The following is a 27672-nucleotide window of genomic DNA, read 5'->3' on the forward strand; positions in this document are numbered from 1 at the left end:
CTCCGCCCCATGCCAACAGAGCTCTGAAGTGTGGTGGCCACCACCAAGATGCGAAAGGCCATTGAGCTGTTTCCAGGGCCAGCTGCCTCCCCCACCTCCACCGCCCATCGCCCCCATGGGACCCCAGGCCACACAGCCTCGGTTTCTTCCTCTAGAAAACAAAGTGAGGCCAGAGTCCCACAGGCCCTGTCCACTGAAGACTGTGTGTCTCCAGGCCCCATTTCCACGGAAACTGCTCGACTCCCAGGCTGAGGCAGACCCAAGGGCATGAAAGACCGGACGGGGCCCACAATGGCATGGGCTGTGGCTTGCCCAGCGAGAGGGGACCAGCCCTGGGCACTGCTCAGGGAGGTAGGGGCAAAAGAAGGTGCAAGCTGACAGTGGTCAGTTTGTTGGCAGGAGTGATGGGGACATGGTGACCCTTGCCCCGCCTGCCAGGGCAGGGCAGTCACCTGGGCTGTCACCTTCGTGTCTGAAGCCAATGTGCCCTCCCTTGGGCATCTGCTGGTCCCAGCCTCAGCTCAGTGCCCACCCACCCACCTACCCAGGGCTGCAGGACCAGAATAGGGGACAGCAGGTTAGGTGTGAGCTCCCAGTGCAAGGGGGGGTGGGGTGCAAGGGAGCCGCCTGTCCAGCCAGGAGACCTTGCGGCTTCCAGGGCAGGAGCGGGACTCAAGAGTGTGCAGCTTCCGGCCTGAACATGCAGCTCCCGTCATAGGAGCCAGTTCTGGTCTTGCGTGCTGTTAGTGATTCAGTCTCCTGGGAAGCAGCAGATGGAACCAGTCCAGGTCCTTGAGTCCCTGGCACCCAGACAGGAGCCCCTGATGGAGTCCCTGGCTCCGGGGTTGGCCTGGCCCTGCCCTGGCTGGCGCAGGTGCAAGAGCAATGAACCAACGGGTGGAGGAGCTCCATCTCTCTCTGTCTCTGTCACACCTGCCTTTCAAATAAAGATAAACAGATAAATTAGCCTAAAGTCTCGAAGAGCTGGTTTCCTCTGCTCCTGGCTGTTCCTCTGCAGAGTCCCTCCCGCCCTATCCCCCTGGTGGGTCCCTGGACCAGGCCCTACAGCTCTTGATTTTTCCTACACATGCAAACCCACACCCACACCCATAATCATTTCATTTATAAGTTAGGCACAATAAAGGGGTTGACAACAACAGTCATGGAACTAGAGCACTTGCAGCCAAATCTCGTAGTGAAAGTTCTGCGAAACCAGTCTCCGTCAAATGTGGACAACTGCACTCCTGTCTGCGGACCATACTGATGTGTGACGGGAGCCATGGGGAGGGGGGAGAGGTCACATCTGCCCTTCCCCGGCTGCCCTGGGGGTGTTAAAGTAAACACAAATCACCCATCCCGAACACGTGCACAGACACGTGAGGGCACTGCTGGCCCACCTGGGTTCTGGGGTGACCCACTTCCCTGCCCTCTGCACCTCCTCCATCCCTGCCAACCGGGAGAGGAGTCTGGGGGATCTGCCACACTGTCCAGCCAGCGTCACAGCTTTGAGGCATGCCCATTAGGACAGAGGATCCCGGTCCCGGGAACCCCCAGAGAGGCCAGGTGTCACTTCCGCCGGCCCCATGGTTCCCGGGGCCAGCGTGCGCCTGTGGCTCGGATTCCTGACCCATTCCTGGTCAGCGCATAGAAGCTGGGTTCCCCTCAGACATCCCCTCTAGGGCCCCCGGCCATCCCAGAAGGCAGCTCTTTCTGCTGCTCTTCCCACGCTGGCAGCAGAGGCCCCAGCTCGGCCTGAGCTCCCGCCCCCACTGGGCCCTGACCTCCTCTCCACAGGCCTAATTTTCCAGTCAGAAGCTGGGCCTGTGCTGAGCACGTGGGCCTGGCTGGTTCAGCTGGCTCCTGGCCTCTGCCACCAGGGCACTGCAGCGGGAGAACTGGACGGGCACCCACGAGGCCACCAGTGGGAATGACAGAGCAGGGACTCAGACAGGAGAAAAAAGGAGGAGGAGGATGGGCTGGCCCACAGCCGGGTCAGTGCACCTGCTGCTTAGGGGCAAGAGGGGGCCCTGCGAGGCAGTTCCCCTTCCTGCCACGCCCTACCAATACTTTGCCTACCCCTTTTCTCGAGGGGCCTTCCACCCTTCTCGAGCTGTGTACGCCTGGGTCCTCTCCAGCAGGGATCTTGGGGGTGGCAGCCAGCATGCAGGCCAGGAGGTAAGGGGTCCTGAAGTCAGGACAGAGCACATGGGGAGCCACTCGCCCCCCCCCCCGGGGTGAGGAGGAAAGGCTTCTCCAGGGAGAGCCCAGAGGAGGCCCCACACCCCTGCAGAGTCCTTGCCCTTCCAAGGGGACAGGCTGGGAAGGCCAGTTAAGAAGCAGGGCCCGGGGTGATCTCTCAGTCAAAGGCCAAGCTGGGATAAGGATATGAGGCTAAATAGAAAAATCCAAGCCTGCCATCCATGGAAAACTGTCAACAGTATAGACAAGCTACTCTCAGGAAAAAAAAAAAAAGTTCAGATGACAAAGATGACAAAAAGGATGCAACGAACACCACGTCCATTCATAATCAGATGGGCCACAGTGAAGACTAGAGGACCCGGTGTGCCTGGTACAGCACGTTAAGCTGCTGCTTGTGATGCTGGTGTCCCACTGCCAAGTACTGGTTTGACACCAGCTGCTTCAGATGCAGCTCCCTGCAAATGCACCTGGGGAGCTGGCAGAGGATGGTAGAAGGGGCTCCTGCCACCCGTGGGGAGAGCAGCATGGAGGGCCTGGCTCCTGCCACCCGTGGGGAGAGCAGCATGGAGGGCCTGGCTCCTGCCACCCGTGGGGAGAGCAGCATGGAGGGCCTGGCTCCTGCCACCCGTGGGGAGAGCAGCATGGAGGGCCTGGCTCCTGCCTCCCGTGGGGAGAGCAGCATGGAGGGCCTGGCTCCTGCCACCCGTGGGGAGAGCAGCATGGAGGGCCTGGCTCCTGCCACCCGTGGGGAGAGCAGCAAGGAGGGCCTGGCTCCTGCCTCCCGTGGGGAGAGCAGCATGGAGGGCCTGGCTCCTGGCTTGCCCTGGCCCAGGTTGTTACAGCCATTTGGGGAGTGAACTAGCAGATGGAAGAGTCATTCCCTCTCTGTTGCTCTTAAAAATGAAAATGACACATTCTATTGAAAAAGCAAAGTCCATCATAAAGATTAATAGTCATGAAAATTAGAAATAATCCAACAATATTATATAGTACTAAAAATTAGAATGAAATATGTATACCCACTGTACAAGATATTATAGAAATATTTCAGGAGGATGTTTGGTATACATTGAGCTCAGATAGGTTCCAGGGGGCCAGCCCGAAGCAGATAAAGCTGCCGCCTACAATGTGGTAAGCTCAAACGGACGTCAGTCTGTGTCCCTGCTGTTCCACTTCTAATCCAGCTCCCTGATGACGCAACCAGGAAAGCAGTACAAGGTGGTTGGAGTGGTTGGCCACTGCGCCTACGTGGGCGACACCAAAGAAGCTCCGAGCTCCCAGCTTCAGTCTGGCCCAGCCCTGGCTGTTGTGACCATTTGGGGAGTGAACCAGCCAATTGAAGATTCTCTCAAATAAATGGAATATTTCCAAGAAAAATTTTAAAAGGCAGGCTCCAGGGCCCAGCGCAATAGCGTAGTGGTGAAAGTCTTTGCCTTGAACACGCTGGGATCCCATACGGGTGGTTCTAATCCCGGCAGCCCTGCTTCCCATCCAGCTCCCTGCTTGTGGCCTGAGATTGCAGTCGAGGACGGCCCAAAGCCTTGAGATCCTGTTACCCGCATGGGAGACCCAGAAGAAGCTCCTGGCTCCTGGCCTCGGATCGGCTCAGCTCTGGCCGTTGTGACCGCTTGGGGAGTGAATCACTGTATGAAGGATCTTCCTCTCTGTCTCTCCTCCTTTCTGTATATCCACCTTTCCAATAAAGATAAATCTTTAAAAAAAAAAAAAAAAGTAGCCTCCAAAGTACTATTATGAGGGTGGACGCATCAGTCAGTTTCACCCAGACGGTGTATTTGACAGGCAGGCAGTTAGAGAGCTTTCATCTTCCTGTTTTCCCTCCACATGCCACGGCAGCCGGGGCTGGGCCAGGCTGAAGCCAGGAGCCAGGAGCTCCATCTGGGCCTCCCACATAGATGGTGGGGGGGTACGGGCTTGAAACATCACACCTGCGCCCCCCTAGGGCACTGTCCCAGGAAGCCGGAGCCAAGGGCACTCTGCTACGAGGTGCAGCCACCCCAGGTAGCATCTCTGCCACCGTGCCAAGGCCTGAGTCAGGCCATGCTGCCATCACACGAGCTACAGGAGGAATGCCACGCGACTGCCAGCACTGAGTCATGGAACCACCGGCTCCATTTTCTTCTGTTTTCCTAAGAAACAGTCGGCTTCCTGGTGAGCAACTTGCCTGACACGCAAGTTCCTCACAGGGGCCTGGACGATCTTTCTCCCACTTGCTGGCCAGGGAGTGGGGCGAACGGGAATGAGCCGGAAGCAGCCGAGCCGCTCAGGAATCAGGAGAGAGATCTGCAGTTCTATAGAAACCATGCAGGGCTTGGGTTCACCGAGGTCAAGTTCAAAGTCCAGGTCTGGCAGCTTCCTTTAAGGAAGACCTTGACCTTTTCTGAGACTTGGCGACTGCACGGTAAAGTAACAGCGAGGCAGGGCTGTTGGGAGGATTAAATAAGATAACGAGCTGCTGTCTGAAGTGTAAAGTCCCACACGAGCCTCACTGTCTGAAGTGTAAAGTCCCACGTGAGCTGAGCCTCGGCTGTGGCGGTTTTAATAACATTCTGTGTGGGTTTAACTCGGGCGAGCAAGGCGGCCAGCCGCTGCAGTCAGGCACACAGCTTCCGGCCCACAGTGAGAACGTTGGCATGAAGGTCCTGCCCCTGTGGCAAAGGCCGTATGGGTCACATGCTGGGCATTGGCTGGGCATTGGCTGGGCATTGGCTGGGCATTGGCTGCGAGCAGTACACGGCGTCAACCCCTGTGCCCTCCATCACCCGCACCTGTTCACCTGTGTGGCGGAGCAGTGCTGGAGCTGAGCCAGGCAGGCCGCAGATGCCACAGCTGGTCATCTACGAAGCACGGGAGGGGCGGACTGGCTGGGGGTTCCGGTCGGATGAGTCCCCGCCCTGCACAGGGCAGGCACACGTGCTGGTGAATCACAGACCCCATGTTTTCGCCTCAGAACAGCACTCAGCTTACACACAGTGTGGGACCAGGCGCCTCAGGGCACACCGCCCTGGCTGCATCAGGACCAGGAAATGCGCTCCTCTCTGGGAGGCTGACCTGTGGGGAGCATGGCTGCTCCCAGCCCTGCTCGGCCCTTCTAGGAGGCCCATCCTGCCTCCCCTTCCACGGCAAATCCTTTCCCATCTGGGGCTTAGTCTGGGGCTCTCTGCCTCTGAGACCCCATTCCCCTCTGCCTTGCTGAGTGTCCACCCCTTTCTAGCTCAGGGCTCAGCCTGTGTCCTTCCTGTCACAGGGCCCTGTCCCCCGGAGCCTCACCCCCACAGCAGATGTCCTGAACTCCAGCAGTAGAGGGAGTAGCTCCCCCCCACCTAGCCGCTGTCACCTGGGGAGTCCTTCTCCCAGTGGCCCCCACAACCCTTGCAGACTCTTCCTAACCAGGGTTCTTGCCTTCCCTTCCTGCTGGGCCCCCACGCCCTGTCCTGTGGAAGCCCGGAGCTCCCTGCTGGTGCTGACATGCCCTGGGTGGCAAGCACCCTGCCAGCAGGTGTGGCAGCAGCCGTCTGCCAGCCTGCCTGGTATCAGGAGAGGCGTGGCCACCTCCTTGTCAGGGTGGCACAGGCAGTCAGGGACCAGCCTGTGCTTGGGCTGTTTGCTTAGCTGCCCCCGCACCATTGCCAGGCTACTCTGCATGTGCCTGTTGCCCCCTGCCTACCCAGCCTGGTCCCCGCTATCCAGCGGGGTGCCAGCATAGGAGTTTGGCCTGTCTGTTTAGTTCCTCCCAACCCTGCCCACTGTGTTTTTTCTGATTCAGATCTCATTTCGAAATCTCCCGCCCAAGGGGTTTCCCAACACCTCCCTGGCTCTGAGTCAGTCTGCTGATTGCAGCAGTCCCTGGGAGGGACACAGAGTGGGCCTGGCGCCCCAGACACTCCTGTGTCCAGCACAGCCATCCCGTGGGGTGGCCCCCAGGTGTCCTCCCCTATAAGGGCATCACTGAGTAGGCCCTACGTCCAGAGCCAGGACTGACCTGAGGTGGGCCCCAAGCTGGCCAGCGTCCTTCCCAGCTGTGTCTCAGTGAACACCCCTCCTGGTGTGTCCACTTCACTGCCGTCTGCCTTCTCTCCGCCGGCGTCTTGCTGGACAGACTGCAGCAGTAGCAACCCTGACCCGGAGCCACTTTGGAGCATACCCCAGGGACGGGTCCACCCCACCCCGCCCTTCCTTCCGCTGTGCTCACTGGGAGCAGGCACTGGAGGGCGGGTGGCAGCCCCCAGTCTCTGCATCAGGTCCTAACGCCACCTGTGGGTGCATCTACAAATCTATGCAACGAGACCCCACCGGGCACGTCGGCCACATCCCAGTGCCTGCTTTTCTTGCTCACCCAGCCCCAGCTTCCTGTTACCCCACACCTTCGGAGGCACCAGGTGGCAGTTCAAGCTGTTAAGCTCCTGGCCACGGCCTGCCCCAGACCCCCCCATAGCCAGTCTCTGAGGAGTGAAGCCTTGGATGGAGGCTTCCTCCGTCTATCCTCTGCCTCACTAATTTATTATTATTTTTTTTTAATTAAAAAATGCAGATCAGTGGAGATCCTCCGTTCAACATTCAGCCCTCAGGGGGCCAATCTCCATCCAAACCGTCAGTGTGGATACCGACCCGGAGCGCCCTGGAGGGTGACACTGGCCCCTGGCACCAATTTAGGTTGGGGGGCTACAACCAAGCCTGTCTCCCACTCCTGCAATCTGAGGATACAGATGCCAGCACGGCAAGCAGGTCCATTGGTGCTGCACTGACCTCACCTGGGCTTGGCTCCAGGCCTTCCATAGGCTGGGAGTGGTGACCACCACCATTGTGGGGGAGGGGTCAGACCCCTCCTCCCTCCCACCCCACCACACACACCTGCCAGCATGGAGGCAGAAGGGCAAGAGCCACGCACCGTGCAGGGGCAGGGAGAGAGGGTACAGGGAGGAGGGGTCACATGGAAAGGAAGGGGCTGGCAGAACCAAGGCTCCTGGGTTATAAATTTTCACAGAAAGTTCCAGCCCAGTGCCGCGCAGATGCACACTCAGCCCACAGAGTCCCTTGACACCGAGGCGGGGCCTAGTGGTAGCACTGGCTCCTGGCTTTTTAGGTCAGCTCCATCTGGGGAGCGAACCAGCTAGATGCCAGATTTTCTCCCTGTATTTCCAATACAGATAAATCTTTAAAAAGAAACAAAGAGAGAAGGAGATAAGTAAATAAACTCCTGGGGCCGCCACTGTGGCACACAGCAAGCAAAGCCCCTGCTTGCGATGCTGGCATCTCATACGGGTGCCAGTTCGAGTCTTGGCTGCTCCACTTGCAATCCAGATCTCTGCTAATGGCCTGGGGAAAGCGGCGCAGGATGGGCCAAGTGCTTGAGCCCACGCACCCACGTGGTAGAGCTGAAAGAAGCTCCTTGCCCCTGGCTTTGGAACAGCCAAGTTCTGGGTACTGTGGTCATTTGGGGAATGAATCAGTGGACAGAAGATCTCACTTTTGGTCTCTCCTCTCTGTAACTCTGCCTTTTAAGTAAAAATGCATATCTTGAAATAAATAAATTGACTCTTCTATCACTCCCAGGAAATGGAATTCAAGATTCAATGTGGAGAAGGCTGACAGCTTAGTGGGGGGCCGGGACCCCCAAAGAGCGGGAGTGGAAAATAGACCTGACCCAACCATCGCTTCCTTCATGCTCGCGCCGCCCACCATGGGTCAGGGCGTCCACACCTGGAAGGCACAGCCGCAATGACTGCGACGACGCAGGGATCCAGGGCTGGAGCTCACTGGCACGTCCCACATTCCAGGCCGGCCAGGGTAGGCCCCACCCAAAGGCTGGGATTCCATGCTCCAGGTGCCGGTCCTTCCCGGACTGACCGCCTTGCACCGGTGAGCAGTTTAACCATTTCCCTCTGCCCCAGCTTTGAAAGGAGCTCGTAAAAGCGCATCAGAGGAAGCAGTCTTTTCATGCCACCTGTTATTAACTCCTGGAACAGGGGCTGGAAACACAGTCGCCTGGGGGGAGGAGGCAACGACGCCAGGGGCTGACCTGCCATTCACCTTGCTTCTGGAGATAAGGCTACTGCTGTCACACTTGGCAGGGACAGCTGCAATTGACGGTGCCACTGGGGCCTGTGCCTGTGGCAGGACAGCGGGCCTGGAGTGGGAGACTGGATGGGACACCAGCCACTCCACACCCTGGCCATTAGAGAGAGCTGATCCCAGCCTTGAGGGGGGGAGAGGGGAGCTCATCAATTTGATCAAGGATGTGGTTGGTTCTCAATTCACCCCTGTCCGGAACAGAGCAGTCCCTGCGGGTCTGACAGCCCAGACTGACTTCAGAGGCAAGCTGAACTGGATGGCCCTGCAGTAGGAAAGGCTACCAACGGCCCGGCGCAGTGGCCTAGCGGCTAAAGTCCTCTCCTTGAACGCACTAGGATCTCATATGGGTGCCGGTTCTAATCCCAGCAGCTTCACTTCCCATCCAGCTCCCTGCCTGGGGCATGGGAAAGCAGTCAAAGACGGCCCAAAGCCTTGGGACCCTGCACCCGCCTGGGAGACCTAGAGGAAGTTCCTGGCTCCTGGCTCCGGATCGGCACAGCACCAGCCGTTGCGATCACTTGGGGAGTGAATCATAGGATGGAAGATCTTCCTCTCTGTCTCTCCTTCTCTCTGTATATCTGCCTTTGTAATTAAAAAAAAAAAAAAAACTTAAAGAAAGAAAGAAAGGCTACCAAGTCCTATGCTTCATAAATAACCGAGCCAACAGATCTTCCTGTCCTGATTGCTCAAGGGAAGATCTGTTGGCTCAGTGGCTTGACCAGGCCTAGGTGGGGCTGAGATGTGCACATGGTCAAAAACATGACATTAACGAGCTCATATACTGGGAGTGGCTCTGCGTGGGGCTGCGCTCCGTCCCGGAAGCTGCCCCATCACCCCTTCCGATTTTTCTCCCATATGCTGGGCAGGGGGGATAGAGACGGCTCCTGGGGTTGTGGCGCTGTCTCTCTGGTTCCTTCCCTCCTCAGCCGCTCCAAACAGCACGCTTCCAGGTTCTGCATGCTGCTTCCGAGCGCTGTGCACCTGTCCTGGCAAACCCTCCAGACTGACGGGCATGTCCAGTGCTCCATCTCCGCGCGTGCCTTCCTTGATTGCCACCGCTGCTTGCTCCGCACCTCCTTCCCACAACATCCTGAGCCCTGATCTGATTGAACACAAGAGACCAGGTCTAATGTGCGTGGTTTGGCACACAAACAGTGTAAACAGCGTCTTGCTGACTGATTCAGGAAACATCTTTCTGACACAGGGCTGCCCCCCGCCCACCTCCTGGCATGCTGGTGACGCCATTGTCCTGGAGCTTTGTCCTCTGTGGCCAGATCCCAAGGTGCTCGCCCTGCCCCAAGTCCATTGGATTTGAGATTCCTGTTTGGGATGATGTCCCTCCAATTTTAGCTCCACTCTGGGCCATGCCATCCTGGAACTAGAACAGCACCCGCCCGCAGCCGAGGCTGGGTGGTTTGCTAAGGTTTGGGGCAGCCTGAAACTTCACTGACCCCTGGGGTAGAACAGATGGGCAGTCTTATAATTAGGTGAACTTCAGACACTTGGACTGGGACGCCCTTCCTCAAGCCACTCCCTCCTCTCCAGGATTTGAGTAGTGAGAGGAACTGTTCAAAATGCTCTGTTTGCACCCCGTGGTGGACTCCCGGAGCCTCCAACCCCCTTCTCATGCTCCTCACACCCCACAGAGAGACTCCTGGAGCCCCCAGCCTGTGCCCGCCCCAGCCGCCGACACACTTCCCATGCTCCAACTGCCATTCTTTCACTGACTTTTCTGCACTTGTGAGGAGCAAAACCTGGCTGATGCTGGTGTGCCTGGTGGGGTGGGTAAGAACCTTGGGGAACCCACTGCAGCATCCTCAGAAGTCCCCCACCAGTCCCCTCGGCCCTAAGTCTATCAAGACACAGGTAGGTCCCTTCTGGGCATCAGTGCCCTGTGCCGTCGGCTCCCACATGAGCCATCTACCCTCAGGGCTCCCTCCAGGGGGTCCAGCATTGCACCCCAAGCTCACACTTTGTGCAAGTGCAGAGGGAGGGCCTGGGACAGAGGTTGCCCCGTAACACAGCAGCCCGGGTTCAAATGGGGGTTAGCGCAGCGGACTTCCTCGCTTGGTTAAGCTCCATCTCTGTTCCTTCGGCTTTCTCTCCTCCAGTTGTCAGCCGGCAGTGGGATGAGTGAGGCTCATGGGGTTCTGGTCTGTGCCAGATCCTTCTACACATGTACTCCCTACAGAACCTCTACTCCTGAGGATCCAACAGTGGCCCTGCAGCAGACAGCAGCCGTGGCAGCCACAGACCCTGCAGTTGGAGCTGGTATGGGGCCGGCAGCCAAGGCAGAATAGAGCAGTGCTGTGCATCCGCCCTCCCGCGGATCTGCACAGGGTCACACTCAGTGAAGTGGAGGCCTTGTCCCTTACTGCTCATCCTTGAAGATCGGCTCTTTGCTGCCAGTCTTTGAAAGGCAGAGTGACAGGAAGAGAAACAGCGAGAAAGATCTTTCATCGGCTAATTCCCTCCTCAAATGGCAGCAATGGCCGGTCACAAGCTAGGATCAGAGAGCTGCTTCCAGGTCTCCCATGTGATGCAGGGTCCCAAGCACTTGGGCCATCCTCCACTGTTTTCTCAGGCCATGAGCAGGAAGCTGGATCAGAAGTGGACCAGCTGGGACTCCAGCTAGCATGGATACAGGATGGAGCCATTGTAAGTGCAAGGTCAACCGGCCTCGGTATCGCTGCTGATTCCCTCTGTTCTTAGTCCACCCTCCAGCTCACACACCCCTGCACAGCTCATCCAGAACCGATCCTGCGTGAGCCTCCAGAAAGGGGCGACCATTTCAGTGACACCACCGAGGCATCCCATAGCAGAAGCACTGAGAGTAATCATTTTTTCCCCCAGAATTTGTCTCCATTCCTTTTCTATTTTATTCTCATCTTGTTATTGCCAAAGAAGTTTGCCACCTGCACTACAGAAAGGTAGATTAGGGACCAGCACTGGTGCATAGTACACTACGCCTCTGCCTGTGGCACCAACAGCCCATATGGGCACCAGATTGAGTCTCAGCTGCTCCACTTCCCATCCAGCTCCCTGCTTGTGGCCTGGGAAGGCAGTCGAGGACGGCCCAAAGCCTTGGGCCCCTGCACCTGTGAGGCAGACCCAGAAAGAAGTTCCTGGCTCCTGGTTTCAGACTGGCTCAGCTCCAACCTTTGTGGCCCTCTGAGGAATGAACCAGCAGATGGAAGATCTCTGTCTCTCCTTCTCTCTTTAACTCTACCTTTGAAATAAAAAATAGACAAATGCTCCTGCATCCAAAAAGGTGAGTGATCATTTCTGTGTTAGTACATTGAAAATCCATGAACAAGGGCTCAGCATGGTGGCCTAGCAGCTAAAATCCTCGTCTTGTACACTCCAGGATCCCATATGGGTGCCAGTCCCAGCGAACCTGCTTCCCATTCAGCTCCCTGCTTATGGCCTGGGAAAGCAGTCGAGGACGGCCCAAAGCCTTGGGACCCTGCACCTGCGTGGGAGACCTGGAAGAAGGTCCTGGCTTCGGATCGGCACATCACCAGCTATTTCAGTCACTTGGGGAGTGAATCATCATACGGAAGATCTTCCTCTCTGTCTCTCCTCCTCTTTGTACATCTGACTTTGTAATAAACAATAAATAAATCTTTTTTAAAAAGAGAGAGAGAGCAAAATTGGGCTCGGTGCGATAGTGTAGTGGTTAAAGTCCTCGCCTTGCATGCGCCAGGATCCCATATGGGCACCAGTTCTAATCCTGGCGTCCCCACTTCCCATCCAGCTCCCTGGCTGTGGCCTGGGAAAGCAGTCAAGGACAGCCCAAAACCTTGGGACCCTGCACCCGCGTGGGAGACCCGGAAGAGCTCCTGGCTTCGGATAGGCTCAGCTCCAGCCGTTGTGCTTGCTTGGGGAGTGAACCATCAGATGGAAGATCTTCCTCTCTCTCCTCCTCTCTGTATATCCGCCTTTCCAATAAAAATAAATAAATCTTTAAAAAAAAAAAGGAAAATTCATGAACATTTTACAAAGAGGAGTTAGTGTGACCACAGGACTGGCAGCAAAGCAGCTGTACTAGTGGGGATGCAGAGTATCGGGGCCCAGCTCAGCTTCGGGACCCTCAGGACTTCCTGGGGCTGCTGCCAACCTTCGTGGGCCACACTCGCAACCGAGAAGTGTCCACAACCTGACAGGGGTGCTGACCAAGGTTCAGCGTGTCTTTGGTCACCAAGCCTGGAGGCTCAGCTTGGTCACTGCTATGGTCCCCAGCCCCTGCCTGCTGCCCCGGACAAAGCCAACGGGCCTTTTCCGGATTAAAAAGTAATTATCCCAAAGGAAGGTTTACAGTTAAAATTAAACCACAGTCAGGAGCCACCAGGACCTGGACTTTGGACGCGTGCCAGAGAGGACGGCACAGGCACGTCTGGGCAGCGGGCGGGATCCCCCTGGGGTGGAGGTAACCCAAAATGTATTAATGATCTCCCACACCACCAAGACCAACGCGGGAACCTGCTGGGCCGCCGAGCTCACTTAGAGCGCCCAGCGGGGCATTGGGAAAGCGAAATCAACTGTGGGTGGGTGGGGCGCAGCAGGTCTTGCCCAGGGAAACTCAGGGTTCTGCCTGCCTGAAAGATGTGAGGATGGCACCAGCGCCCAGCCGCAGCAGCCTGCTCACCTGCCCCAGTTAGCTGCTCCACTCATTTAAGAACACAGAGTACGTGTGGGACGGGGGAGGGGCATGAAAGGCCCTGGGGGGAGGGGGAGGGCTGCGAGCTCCCAGGATCGCGGGGTGCAGGGGTCCCGGGGAGCCCGGTAGGGCGCCCTCTCCCGGAAGGCGAAACCCCACCATGGGCGGGCTGGACACTGGCCCCGTCCGGCGTGGCCTGCAGGACTTCCTGCCAGGAGCGTGACTGCCCTCTGCTGGCCGAAGGCTGCCCAAAGCGAAGCCAGCAAGGCAATGGAGACCAAAGCGCAATGAAGGAAAAAGAAGGAAAACCGCGGTTTCCCTGATTCGGCCCTGGAAGAACCCTTCACCTGCCCAGGGCGCGCTCTCTCAGGCTCTTTCAAGGGCACAATTATAAAACGGCACAGCCGTGTCATTCTGACTGTGGCAGCGCTCCCAAGGTGCCCCTAGTAACTTCACAGATTAAAAGGCAGAAGAAATTGGCAGTCTAACTCCATACATGCTTCAGATTAGATTTCTTACTAGTATATATCATACATTTAAAATTCGTTTTAAGGGGCGAGTACATTGGCTCAGCTAGCTAATCTTCCACCCCAACCATTAGAATTCCATATGGGTTCCAGTTCATATCCCGGCCACTCTACTTCCCATCCAGCTCCCTGCCTGTGGTCTGGGAAAGCAGTGGAGGATGGCCAAAAGCCTTGGGATCCTGCACTCACGAGGGAGACCCAGAAGAGGCTCCTGGCTCCTGGTTTTGGATCAGCTCAGTTCTGCAGCCATTTAGGGAGTGAATCAGCAGGTAGAAGATCTGTCTCTGTGTAAATCTGCCTTTCCAATTAAAAATCCTTTAAAAATTGTATTCAGGGGCCTGGAGCAGCAGGTTAGGCTACCTAAGCTGCACTGTGGGCATCCCATCTCGGTGCCAATTCCAATCCTAGCTGCTCCACTTCCCATCTGGCTCCCTGTTTATGGCCTGGGAAAGCAGTGGAGGATGGTCCAAGTGGTTGAGCCCTTGCACCAATGTGGCAGACCCAGAAGAAGCTCCCAGATCTCTGCCTCTGCCTTCCCCTCTCTGTAACTGCCTTTCAAATAAATAAATCTAAAAATTCTCCCATACATTGGAAAGGAAGCAAGAGATCTCCCGTCTACTGGTTCACTCTCCAAATGCCTGCAGTAGTGTGAGCTGGGTCAGGCTGAAGCTGGGAGCTGGGAATTGGGCCCAGGTCTCCAGGTGGGCGGCAGGCACCCGACCACCTGGGCCATCCCCTGCTGCCTCGCAGGGGCGCTCGAACAGGTGGCTGGAGTAGGGAACAGAGCAGGGGCAACAACTGAGGGGACACAAGTCAGCTGCTACACCAGGAGCCACTCCCCATAACTTAAGCTAATTTCCTGACAATTACACATCCAATGTTTCAACCCCCCACTAGATGGTGAGTTCCCAGGATGCAGGGACCCAACGGTCATTGTCATCATTGTCGCCCCAGTACCCGCCTAAAAATAGCACCTACTCCCCAGTAGGTGCTTGATAAGTAGCTGCTAAGTAAACACGTGGGTGAATCAGTGGAGCCGGCAGGTGCCAGTCAGAAAGAAGGAAAAGGACCAGGGGAGAGTCCTGCTCCAGGAGGACGGACACCGGTCAACACCCAGCAGGAAGTGGGCAGGCATGATGGGAACGCCTAGAGCTGACAGAGACCGATGGTGGCTGCACCACACTGTGGAGGCCTGACTGCCACCGCTAATTACACATCAGGTGAACTTCAACAGTAAACGCCATGGAAGGGCAGAAGCGCCCTGGAGTAATTATGCTCCCGCTGAGTTAGACGCTCTACAATGGCCTGATGACGTCATCCTCAAGAGACTCACTGTTAAACCATGTTTGACCGTTTGCATCAGCACTCCCACGTGGGGGTTCTCTCTCCCAGCAAGCCTTGCGGCTGCGAGCACAGCCTCAAAGTCGGCTTATCCGAAGGCTCCTTCCGGGGGGCTGGTACTGGGAGCAGCCTGCAACAGCAATCCCACCATCCCACCACAGTGCCAGCCAGACCCTGCCTACTTCCCTTCCAATCCAGCTCCCCGCTAATGCCCTGGAAAAGCCACGGAAGACGATTGAAACTTGGGAGACAATGGCCCAAGCGCTTGGGGCCCTGTCACCCGCTCGGAGACCCTGGTGCAGCTCCTGGCCAGCCCCATCCTGTGTGGCCATGTGGAGAGTGAACCAGTGGATGGAAGATATTGCCTCCTATCTGTCCCTCCCTGAAACTCTGCCTTTCAAGTGAAGAAATCTTTTTTTTTTCAACGAAAACCCTCCTGCAACAGCCCAACTCCCTGCCTCCACTCCATTCTTGCTCTTTTTTCTACTTGATTTTTCTTCAGAATCATTGGAACACACAGGTAATTCATGTGTATTTTTGGTGTGTCTTTCCCCACAATCATCAAGCTCCGAGAGAGCAGGGCTATTTGTCAGGTGTGATTTCTGCTATAATTTTGCCATCTAGCAGAGGAGGTGACAGGCAACAGGTGCTGCTAAGAGAGAAAATGGCTAAGGGACAGAACTCCACCACGCCCTCGACGGCTTCATTTAGGGTTAATTTTTTTTTTTTTTATTGGAAAGGTGGATATACAGAGAGAAGAGACAGAGAGGAAGATCTTCTGTCCGATGATTCACTCCCCAAGTGAGCGCAACAGCCAATACTATGCCAATCCGAAGCCAGGAGCCTCTTCGGGGTCTCCCGTGCAGGTGCAGGGTCCCAAAGCTTTGGGCCGTCCTTGACTGCTTTCCCAGGCCACAGGCAGGGAGCTGGAGGGAAGCGGGGCTGCCGGGATTAGAACCGGCGCCCATATGGGATCCCAGGCGTGCAAGGCGAGGACCTTAACCACTTGCGCCACCGCGCCGGGCCCAAGGGTTAATTTTTTAAAAGCCTTATTTATTGCACTTGAACGTCAGAGTTACAGAGACAGAGACAGAAAGATCTTCCGTCCGATGGCTTACTCCCCAAGTGGCCTCAACAGCTATAGCTAGGCTGATCTGAAGCCAGGAGCCAGGAGCTTCTTCTGGGTCTCCCACATGGGTGCAGCGTCCTAAGGCTTTTGGCCATCCTCTATTGCTTTCCCAGGACACAAGCAGGGAGCTGGAAGGGAAGTAGAGCAGCTGGGATACGAACCAGTGCCCATATGGGATCCTACAACACTTGAAGGTAGAGAATTAGCCAACTGAGACACAGTGCCGGCCTCCATTATTTAGGGTTTTACAGTAACATCAAATAAAATGAAATTCTTTTTTAATTTTTATTTATTTGTATTGGAAAAGTCAGATATACAGAGAGGAGGAGAGACAGAGAGCAAGATCTTCCATCTGATAGTTCACTCCCCAAGTGGCCGCAATGGCTGGAGTGGAACCAATCTGAAGCCAGGAGCCAGGAGCTTCTTCCGCGTCTCCCACACGGGTACAGGGTCCCAAGGCTTTGGGCCGTCCTTGACTGCTTTCCCAGGCCACAAGCAGGGAGCTGAATGGGAAGCGGGGCTGCCAGGATTAGAACCAGCGCCCACATGGGATCCGAGAGTGTGCAAGACAAGGACTTTAACCACTACGATTTGCACTGGCCCCCCCCTTTTTTAATTTTTACTTATTTTACAAATAAAATGAAATTCTAATGTGACTAAAATGAGATGCAAGCTCTTGGAAGACTGCATCAAAGAGCTACTGTGTCTATGGTCTACTCCTGGCGTGTTCTCTGCTCACTGGAGCAGGGTACCTGCCTGCTGTATGCCCAGTTCCTGGGCAGTGCTGTACACTCCAAGGGAGGCTCTGTCTTGACCAGGCGCTCTCAGTGCACAAAGCAACTGGCTGCAAGTCCCATCCAATACCAGGCTCGGTGTGGGCCCGGAGCTGGGTGCATCTGGGAAGCACTGGAGGGAGATGGTGCAGGGCAAGAGTCAGAGGCCAGGAAGTGCGAGCAGCAGACCGTGGCCTTGGGAACCAGGACGTCCTGCTGGAGCTGGCTCTCGCCAACAATTCCACCTGACACCTTGGGGTCATCTGCATCTCCGGGAGAAGCTCACAGACCTGGCCTCCCAGGAGCGGGGTCAGCGTGGTCCGACTGGAGGGTTGGCCCTTGCGAATGGACTGTGAGTCTTGGAGACCCAGGAGTCATTGCAGACTAGCACCTGGGGCATCTGGGAAACCTGTACGCAGCAGTGGCACTGGACAGGGCTGGCCAGGAGCCTCCTCCTGCGGCTCCACCATCTGCTCGGCTTCTAACACGGGTGTGAGCCCACGTCTCACAGATTGCACGCAAACAGGCATGGACTCAGACACAGTCACCTGGCCATCTTGACTGTGGCCAAAGGAGTGCAATTGTTACATCTCCACTAGAACAAAACATTTATTATGACAAACATTTTCTTGCCAGCCTGAACTTGACACTTGAAAGTAACAGTACAGAAACATTTTTCAATCTTTAATAAGTCATAAAACTTTCTAGCAATATTCTGCAACTCAACTCCTATAGAAAACTCCAGCCTATGTAAGCTGTAACCCATTGCTACACACACACACACACACACACACACACACCAAGAACCAGTGTTGTGGCATGAGGGAAAGCTGCTACCCTCTAAAACTCCAGAGCCATCACTGGGGACTTGGGCTTGGGTGGGATTGGTCACCCAGTGAGGCCTGGCCACTCGTGGCCAAAACCAGTGAAGACACAAACTGAGGCACCTGTGGCAGTAGGCAGGGCCCAGCAGGCTAGGGGCAGGGCCGAGGGGAGGCTCTGGCCAATGGGGAAGCAGCACAGGCTGTAGTGGAAGGATGCCAAACCAGGTAGGTGGTGGGGGAGTGGGGTGGACCTTCTAATTTTTCCAGAAAAAAACAAAATCCAGCTTTTTTTTTAAGATTTACTTTTTGGGGGCCTGGCGCAGTAGCCTAGTGGCCAAAGTCCTCACCCTGCATGCACTGGGATCCATATGGGCACCAGTTCATTTCCCTGCTGCTCCATTTCCCATCCAACTCCCTGCTTATGGCTTGGGAAAGTGGTCAAGGACAGCCTGAAGCCTTGGGACCCTGCATCTGTGTGGCAGACCTGGAAGAACCTTCTGACTCCTGGCTTCGGATTGGCTCAGTTCTAGCCGTTATTGCCACTTGGGAAGTGAATCAGTGGATGGACAATCTTTCTGTTTCTCCTTCTCTCTGTAAATCTGATTTTCCAATAAAAATAAAAATCTTCCATGGCCAGCACTGAACTGATCTGAACCCTCTTCCGGGTCTCCTGTGTGGGTGTGGGTCCTGCTCTGAACTGGCATCCTGCCAGGGCAGCTCATGCTGCTTCCCCATTGGCCAGAGCCTCCCCTCGGCCCCGCCCCCAGCCTGCCCACATAGGATCCCGGCACACACAAGGTGAGCCACTGAGCCATTGCGCTGGACCCAGAAATCTAGCTTTTAAAAAATTTGAATATCGGGCCCGGCGCGGTGGCGCAGTGGTTAAGGTCCTCGCCTTGCACGCCCGGGATCCCATATGGGCGCCGGTTCTATCCCGGCAGCCCCACTTCCCTTCCAGCTCCCTGCCTGTGGCCTGGGAAAGCAGTCGAGGACAGCCAAAGCCTTGGGACCCTGCACCCGCGTGGGAGACCCGGAAGAGGAAGAGGCTCCTGGCTTTGGATCGGCATAGTATCGGCTGTTGCGCTCACTTGGGGAGTGAATCATCGGAGGGAAGATCTTCCTCTCTGTGTCTCCTCTCTGTATATCCGCCTTTCCAATAAAAAAAATAATAAAAATAAATCTTTTTTAAAAAATTGAATATCTATTCTTAAGTAATAATTAATTCTGAAAATGGCTTAAAAATGCCCGGTGGGATAAAAACAGCACATCTATACCCCTATACGGTGCCTGATGGTGAGCTACAGGCAATCCCAACAGGCTCAGGCCTGAGCATCTGCTTGCCTGGGCAGTCACTCATCTTCCTGCTGCCTGGCACGGCTCGGGCGGCTGGTGAAGCTGCTGCACAGCGAGTGAGCGTGCAGATCCTTTGGGTCCAAATCCTGGCTCCTGCACTTACCACCATCCCACAGGACTGACCACACTGGGGCCAGTGTCATTGGCCCAACTGGCTAATCCTCCACCTCCAAGCATGGCATCCTGTATAAGTGCTGGTTTGGGTTTTGAATGCCCCGTTTCCCATCCAGCTCCCTGCTTGTGGCCTGGGAAAGCAGAAGAAGATGGACCAAAGCCTTGGGACCCTGTACTGATGTGGCAGACCCCAAAGAGGCTACTGGCTTTGGATCAGCTGAGCTCTGGCCACCATGGTCACTTGGGGAGTGAACCACCAGATAGAAGAACTCTATCTCTTCCTTTCCAACAAAAATAAATAAATCTTAAAAGGAAACAAAAGAGTGACCACCCTGGCTTCAACTTCCTCGCCCACAGCCTGCAGGTAACAACGCAGCCCAGCCCCAAGGGCTTCTGCGGGACTGAAGGAGCTGAGCTCATGCCCAGCCCTGTCACCTACTTGGGGAGTGAACCAGTGGATGGGAGATCTTTCCAAATACATTAAGTGAGACGAAAGCATTTGATGAGAGGTCAGCTGGTGCCATCGAGTCACTTTCCTGCTTCAGGTACTGGCTGACTCACCACATCTCCCGGGTCAGAGGCAGACTCAGTACACCAGCCGCGCCTGATTGATAAGTTATCTATGGAAAACACAGACCCTAGGGTGTCATTCTCCTGGTCACTGTAGAGAATGCAGTCTCCATTCAAGGCTCTGCCCAGGCTGTCTTCCGGCCCTCCCCACACTCACAATATTTATAATTTTCTCTTTGCCTCTCTCTCGCCTCTTCCTGCACAAGACACACAATGACCTGGCATTGGGCCTTGGTGGTGCCATTCTCTCCGCTTACTAAATGTTGTCTTCCAGGTCCACCTGCCACTTGAGGCTCTGTCACCTGTGTAAACCCACTGTGAACTTTCCCCACAAGGTTTCTCTTAGCCTCTGCCACGCCGAGCTTAGGTCCCTCCTCCATCGCTCCACCTCACTGGGTGCCCAGAACCCTCTAATCTGCTCTAGGGTGGGGCCATCTGTCCGCTGAGGACTCTGTCTCAGCAGGAGATGGGAGGCTGGTGGGCAGAGGAGGGCAAGACTCTGGCCCTCCATTTTTCCTTGCATCCCCAGCTGGTATGCAGTGAGCACTGAAGGCTTGCAGAATCAATTACTGAGGAAATTCTAAGAGAGATCAAAACATAAGATCACTTTTAACACATCCTACTGCCAGAAACGGGGCTCTTTCATAAAAACTCCGATTCTTGGAGTAGACAACTGTGGTGTGTGGGTTATACCACCAGCTGGGACACCTGCATCCCATATTCAAGTACTGACACGGGGGCGGTGCACAGGACAGCCCAGGATGGTCCAGGGGCTTGGGTCTCTGTCTTCCTGGAAGACTTGCATGGAGTTCCTGGCTCCTGGAGGGAGCTAGGTTCTGTCCCAGCCGTCAGGCCTTTAGGGAGTGACCCACTCTCCCACTTATCTCTCACTTCCTCTCTCCCCTGTACCACGTGACGCTACCTGCCGCGAGGGCCACCAGGCCATCACCAGACACAAACAAGTGTTCAGCGCTTCCTGGCAACAAGCTAAATTAACTCCCCCCCAAAAAAATCACACAAAGTCACTCACAAGTCCCCAGTCTGCCAGAGTGGGTGTGTTTTAGTTCATTTTAGTAGGCGACGATATTGCTTATAGCTCCAGCCACCTAGACCATTGAAAATCTGCACTTCCGAGGCGGCAGACACGGTTACCACGCCTGGATGTTCACCTGCCTCCATGGCCGCCGTGGCCTGACCATGGCATCTCGGCTGAGCAGAGTACCTCTGCTGCTTTGGCTCCCACTTGGTGAACTGTGGGCAGTATGGTTCCCCACAGCTGCCAAGCAGCCAGGTTGGGGGCCACCAGGGGCCGGTACCAATCCCTCAGCTCTCAGAGTGCCACAAGAGGCTGGGCAGGATGATCTTGGGAAAGCAGAGATCTGGAGAAAGAAAACAAGCCTCATTGTGGGGTGTTTTGTTTTCACATTTGCATTCTTAGCAAATTCGCTGCAGAGGCGTTATTCCCTTGGGAGGCAGGGGCTGGGGGAATGGCAGGGTGTTCCACAGCCTCGCCCCGTGGCCTGAGTTCCAGGCAGGCTCAGGACCAATGCAGTCCCGCTCAGGGGTCTCCCCTGTGGCTCCTGGGTCAGGCTCACTGTGGGCTCAGGCTGACGTGGGGGCTTCTAGCTGCTAGAGCTGACAGAGCAACATGCAATCTCCCAGTGCTGCCGGAAGGACCTAGCACATGTACATTGCTTGGCTTTGCTGGGGTGGGGTGGTGGAAGCTGATTCTCTTCCCTGCAGAGCCAGGATCCCACATGGGTGCTGATATCTGTCCTGGATGCTCCACTTCCCATCCAGCTCCCTGCTTGTGGCCTGGGAAAGCAGTCGAGGACGGCCCAAAGACATGGGACCCTGCACCCGTGTGGGAGACCTGGAGGAAGTTCCTGGCTTTGGACTAGCTCAGCTCTGGCCATTAGGTCACTTGGGGAGTGAATCATCGGACGGAGGATCTTCCTCTCTGTCTCTCCTCCTCTCTGTATATCTGACTTTGTAATAAAAATATATTTTTTAAAAAATTCAAACATTAAAAAAAATGCAAGAACTCAGTAAACATGAGCAAGCAAGACAGATCCCGCTCGGAGGCGTGGGCAATCCGAGCCTCTCCCCACAGCTAGTCCCGGCCCCCCACGCCCTGGTGCACCCAACATCTGCCTCAGGGTCTACCCGTGGAATCAGAATTCTTACAGAGGGACCAACAGCGTGTGCAGGTGGCTTCCGGCCAGTGAATCAGAAACAGCAGAGACAGGGAACGGAGCTGCTCCCACAGCAGTCTGGCAGAGTCCCAGCTCCCGCCTGACGGCCGACCCAGACTGCATCGACCCAGACCACATCGCAGGCAGAAGGCACCATGTCTCAGCAAACCTGCAGGAAAACTGCCAAGTATCAGGGGTCTGAGACTTGAGATGGTGTGAGATAGTCTGAGAAAAAGTAAATTATTACAGAAATTTCTAAAAGTTTAAAGATTTATTTGAAAGGCAGAATTAGAGGCAGAGAGCAGAAGAGAAGAGACAGAGAGAGGGAGAGGGATCTTCCATCAGCTGGTTCACTCCCTAATGGCTGTCACAGTTGGTGCTGTCTCAGGTCAGGGTCAGGAGCCTGGAACTCCATTTGGGTTTCTCATGGAGCTGGCGGGGACCCAAGCGCTTGGGTAGTTTTCCGTTGTTATCCCAGGTGCATGAACACGGTGCTAGTTAGCAAGTGGAGCAAGCAGGACTTGAACTGGTGCTCAGTTATGATGACAGCCATTGCAGGAGGCAGCTCAGTGCTGGCCCCTGTTACAGCCAGTTTTCAATAGATATCAAATTGTATCGAGATCAGTAAAGTTGCTGAAATGTGATGCATGGATTCAAAAATTTAAAAAAAAATGTAATGAGAAACACAAAGAGAAAGGGAGAGAGAGAAATTAGAAACAGAGAGGAGGAGAAGACAGATAAACTGAGAAAGAAAACTCCCATTGCTGCTTCCCTCCCCAGGTGCACTCAGGAGCTAGAGCTGGGCCAGGGCTGAAGCTGGCAGCCAGAACTCCACCCAGGCATCCAACATGGGAGGCAGGAAATCATCTGCCTGGGCATCACTGTGACCTCCCAAGACCTGCATTTCTAGGAACAGGTGAGCTGGGGTCAGGAGCCAGGGCTGAACCAGGCCCAGGCACTCCCCTGTGCGGGGCAAGGCCAGAGACCTACCCTCTAACTCTCCTTTCAGTCCCACTTCCCACAAACTCTTCGCAGTGTCCTCATCTACACCGTGTGCTGGTGAGACTGCAGCAGGCCACCACACAGACACACATCGCTGTCTTCGTGAAACTGATCTGCTTTCAGGGACAACTAGATACTGACCATACTGGAAAACTGGAGAAGCCACGGCCTCTAACCCGATTTCAGTCTGAAGTGTAGGCACAACAGTGAGATAAGAAATCAGAGTGAGCCAGCGGATGGAAGATCTTTGTCTCTCCTCCTCTCTGTAAATCTGCCTTTCCTACAACATAACCAATAAAAATATATATATACAGAAAAAAAATCTGCCTTTCCACTGAAAATAAATATTTTTTTAAAAAAGAAAGAAAAAAACAAATCACATGGCCTGGCTTTCAGGGCCCTCCACCCAGCATCAGGCTGCTCCGTCACACTGCTTCCTGCTCACTGGGACGTAGCTGGGGGCTCCCCCCACCTCCCAGGACACCACAGCAGCTTTTAGGGTAGTCCAGGGGACCCACATCTTCCACCCAACCATATAATTTGCCCATTTCCAGGAATATTCACAGGTCTTGGAGTGCAAGGCACTCCTATGTCCATCACACAGGCCAGGAAAACAGGGAGCCAGCAGCCAGGAGCAGAGGCTTGCTTTGTTCTGCATGGTTTAAGACAGAAGGAATTGCAGCACAGGATAGTAACTCCTTCAGTAAGGTCCGCTAGACACTATAAGAGCAGTAAGGGTCCTGCGGGCGGCTACTTTACCATGTGAACCTCCCAATGAACGGGAAAATTCATTAGCAAAAGCACAGGGTCCCCTCTGGGGATGAATGAGGGCTGCTCTGAGAGTGCCATGACGAGGCTGAGACTTCCAAATGTGGCAGATGGGATGCACACGTGCGCTCATGTCCTTTCGGTGCTAGGGAACGAAACGATAGAAAAACACACAGACGGGGTGGGGGCCCAGGACTGGTGGGGCGGTGAGGGCTCTGAGAGCCCACAAGCTGCGAGAGACGGAGTGGAACTCACCCAGCAGAAGGCAGGAACCTCAGAAAGTCCATAGTATCTCCCCTCTTAGCCCCCAAACAGCCAAGAACCGGAGGGCCAGGGAGCTCCGAGGGAAGCAGCCGGGAGTGGCTTCGCAGTCTACACTCGCAAAGGCTGAAGTCAAGTACCCGGGCACAGTGTCGCAGTGTCGTAGCTCTACCACTAAATTCTCACCTTGTAAACATAGGGGTGCTGGTTCCTGTCCTGGCTGCTCCACTTCCCATCCAGCTCCCTGCTTGTGGCCTGGAAAAGCAGTCGAGGATGGCCCAAAGCCTTGGGACCCTGCACCCGCGTGGGAGACCTGGAAGAGGCTGCTGGCTTCAGCTTAGCTCAGTTCCAGCCATTGTGACCACTTGGGGAGTGAATCAACAGATGGCAGATCTTCCTCTCTGTATCTCTGACTTCTCCCTTAAAAAAAAAAAAATCTTTAAAAAAATTAAATCTTGGGCCCGGCGCGGTGGCGCAAGTGGTTAAAGGTCCTCGCCTTGCACGCCCGGGATCCCACATGGGCGCTGGTTCTAATCCCGGCAGCCCCGCTTCCCTTCCAGCTCCCTGCCTGGGAAAGCAGTCGAGGACGGCCCAAAGCTTTGGGACCCTGCACCCGCGTGGGAGACCCGGAAGAGGCTCCTGGCTTCGGATTGGCATAGCATCGGCCGTTGCGCTCACTTGGGGAGTGAATCATCGGAGGGAAGATCTTCCTCTCTGTGTCTCCTCTCTGTATATCCGCCTTTCCAATGAAAAAATAATAAAAATAAATCTTTAAAAAATAATAATAAATTAAAAAAATTAAAAAATTAAATCTTAAAAAAATAACTCATACACCTCCATGCCCTACTTCAGCCTGGCCCCACCCCCAGGATTTACTCTGGAAGAACCAAGTCTAAGAGCAGTAAACGAGGTGTGGTAGCGGCCAAGGGAGCATGCAGCTGAACACAAAGGCACTGGGCGAGACCACAGCACTGGCCCCAGGCCCTTCCCCTGGCCTGTTTCTAGGATCTCAGCAGCAATGTGGTGGTGCCAACATTCGTCCCGCCCCTCACCAAGCCCAAAAGGCAGTGAGCCCCCTTTAGGGGCAGTTTCCTGTTAGCTCTGTTTAATTCCTCATTCTTCAACATGGATAGAACACCAAAGAGCCAACCTTGAGGAAAATCTCCCCAAAATGCACAAACACATATGAAACAGAAGAAAATCCTCCATGAACAAACAAGAACTGAAATATAAAAATTCAATGCCAGTGGTGAGGGGATAAAGTTCTTAAAACTGCTACAGGGTAGAACAAAAGAGGGAGGAGGGAAGGAAGGAAAGGAGAAAGGAGCTGTAGGCGTGGCCCCACCATCCTCTAACAGACCACAAGACAACAGGACGAGGCAGGAGGCAGGCTGGGCCATGCGTGGCAGCACTGTGGTGCGTTGGAGGGTAAAGCCACAGCCTGCAATGCACCATCTCAAGTGGGCATCAGATTCTGTCGCTCCAGCTCCCTGCTAATGACCTTGGAGAAGCAGTGCAAGATGACCCAAGTGCTTGGGCTCCTGCCGCACACACAGGAGACTTATGTGCAGCTCCTGGCTTCAGGCTTTGGCCTGGCCCAGCCTGGCCATGGTGGCCATCTGGGGAGTGAACCAGCATATGGAAGCGCTCTCTTTCTTTGTAACTCTTAACAAATGAATGAATAAATCTTAGGAGAAAAAAAGTCAAGGATGGAAACAATGCAAGTAGGTACAAGCATTTGAGACAACTTCAACCAATATAGAGATGGAGAAAACTTGTAGGGATCATGCTAAGTGAGAAAGACAGCAGAGGCCAGCATGATTCTGGACACCACTACAGGGCTGGGTGAGACAAAGGTCAGTGAGCGGGGAGCTTTGTCCAGATTCACAGGAGGTTCAGAGTCCAGTGCTGTGGCACAGTGAGTTAAGCTGCAGCGCGCAGCACTGGTATCCCATATTGGAGTGCCAGTTCAAGTCCCTGCGACTCTGCTTCCAATTTAGCTTCCTGTTCACAGGCCCGGGGAAGACAGCAGATGATAATACGAGTACTTGAGTTCCCGCCATCCATGTGGGGCACCAGAACAGAATTCCTGACTCCTGTCTCTGGCTTGGCCCAGTGGTTGTGTGGCCAAGTGAAACAGTGGATGGAAAATTCTGTCATCTCCCCCTGCCACACATACGCAAAGTTCATGAGACACATGTGGAAGAACAACATGTGGGTTTCAAAAAACTTTTGGTACCTAAATAAACTTATTTCATTCTATTTTCCCATGAACTTTTTCAAGTACCCTTTCGTGAGTACACAGCCTTGCTGAGTGATGTTCACTGCAAAATTGACTGCGTGGGGGAGGAGTGTGCACGAATAATGGAGAAAACAGCTTTATAAACCAACAAACTTAATTACCACTGTGGGATATGGCTTCTGACTATTCTTCACTGCCTAGTTTTCTTATCTTCTCTTGCTGTGTCCCTGGAGTCTGTCCTTCTGGGTCCTTCTTCTGGGGTTTTGCTCACTTCAGCCTGGTCTTCTTCCACAACCGTCCACTGCTGCCTTTCACCCAGGGGTGATTCTCCACTTCTCTCACTGCTCATCCTCCCACACCTCACACTCCAAACCAAGTCTCGGGTGAAATCTTTCTACCCCATCCAAACCTGTTTGCCAAACATTATCCTACAAGCTTCTTAGTTGTTCCCCCAAGAAACCAATGTCTGATTTTCCCTCCCCGTAGCACAGTGTCTTGTCCCTCCAAGTGTTCTCCTCAGCACCATCATGCTGCGTCAGGGCTCCTGGCCTCCACCTTTCCTGAGCAGAAACTCCTTTTCATTTATTCCCTCTCCTTTCGACCGCATCAATAAAGTCTGGCTTGGTTCTGGCCGCTGCTCTGTGCCTTTTCCTGCTTCCCTCTCCGCGTGTCTCTCTTCCTTTGTTAGCTTCGTTCTCACTCACTAGCGTTTTCAACATCTCCGTCTTTTCTCCTCCACAGAAACCAAGTCATGACTAAGTCTCTTTCACTTCCGCGGAGGCATCCTCCTCAGCTTGCGCCCCTTCCACAGTCCACTTGAGGTCTTCAACGCTCTTCGCACTTCCAGAAGGAATCTCCACGTCTTCTTTAGTGATTTTGGTCGCTCTTTCACCTGGCTCTTCATATATGCTCTCAGCTTGAGAGTCCTCCAATGTCTCTCCACTCAACCTCAACCTCTCTCCACTCAGCCTCAACCTCTCTCCACTCAGCCTCAACCTCTCTCCACTCAACCTCAGCTTCTCTCCACTTGACCCCCGTCTATCTCCTGGGGACACCGGGTTTTCTTTTTCTCCTTCACTCAACCTCAGCTTCTCTGCACTCAGCCTCAGCTTCTTTCCATTCAATATCCATCTCTCTTCTGGGGACACCAGACTTTCTCCTTCACTCAATCTCAGCTTCTCACCACTTGACCCCTGAGTCTTTCTTCTTGATACCACACTGTCTGCACTTGACCTTGCCTCTCCAATGGACCTTAGCCTCTCTTCACTGGAACTGCGTGTGTCTTTTCTGGACATATGGCTACCTGTGCTTGCCTTCCGCCCCTCACTTGCCCTCCTCTCCCCACTTGCCCTCCGCCCGTCACTTGCCCTACGCCCCTCACTTGCCCTACGCCCATCACTTGCCCTCCTCTCCCCACTTGCCCTACGCCCCTCACTTGCCCTCCGCCCCTCACTTGCCCTCCGCCCCTCACTTGCCCTACGCCCGTCACTTGCCCTCCTCTCCCCACTTGCCCTCCTCCCCTCACTTGCCCTACGCCCCTCACTTGCCCTACGCCCCTCACTTGCCCTTCTCTCCCCATTTGCCCTCTGCCCTTCACTTGCCCTACGCCCCTCACTTGCTCTTC

General features: G+C 54.8%; 1 long non-coding RNA gene across 1 annotated transcript; it reads right to left on the bottom strand.

The window, feature by feature from the left end:
* Positions 1 to 20619: 20619 nt before the first annotated feature.
* On the bottom strand, positions 20620 to 27335 carry LOC121150252. Its single transcript, XR_005882944.1, has 3 exons — positions 26210 to 27335; positions 21768 to 21944; positions 20620 to 20959 (listed from the first exon to the last, which is right to left on the bottom strand). It is a non-coding gene; the product is annotated as an uncharacterized LOC121150252 (long non-coding RNA).
* Positions 27336 to 27672: the final 337 nt, after the last annotated feature.

The sequence above is a fragment of the Ochotona curzoniae genome, unplaced genomic scaffold, assembly GCF_017591425.1.
Source record: "Ochotona curzoniae isolate NIBS_2020 unplaced genomic scaffold, NIBS_Ocur_1.0 scaffold_4937, whole genome shotgun sequence".
NCBI classification, from domain to species: domain Eukaryota; kingdom Metazoa; phylum Chordata; class Mammalia; order Lagomorpha; family Ochotonidae; genus Ochotona; species Ochotona curzoniae.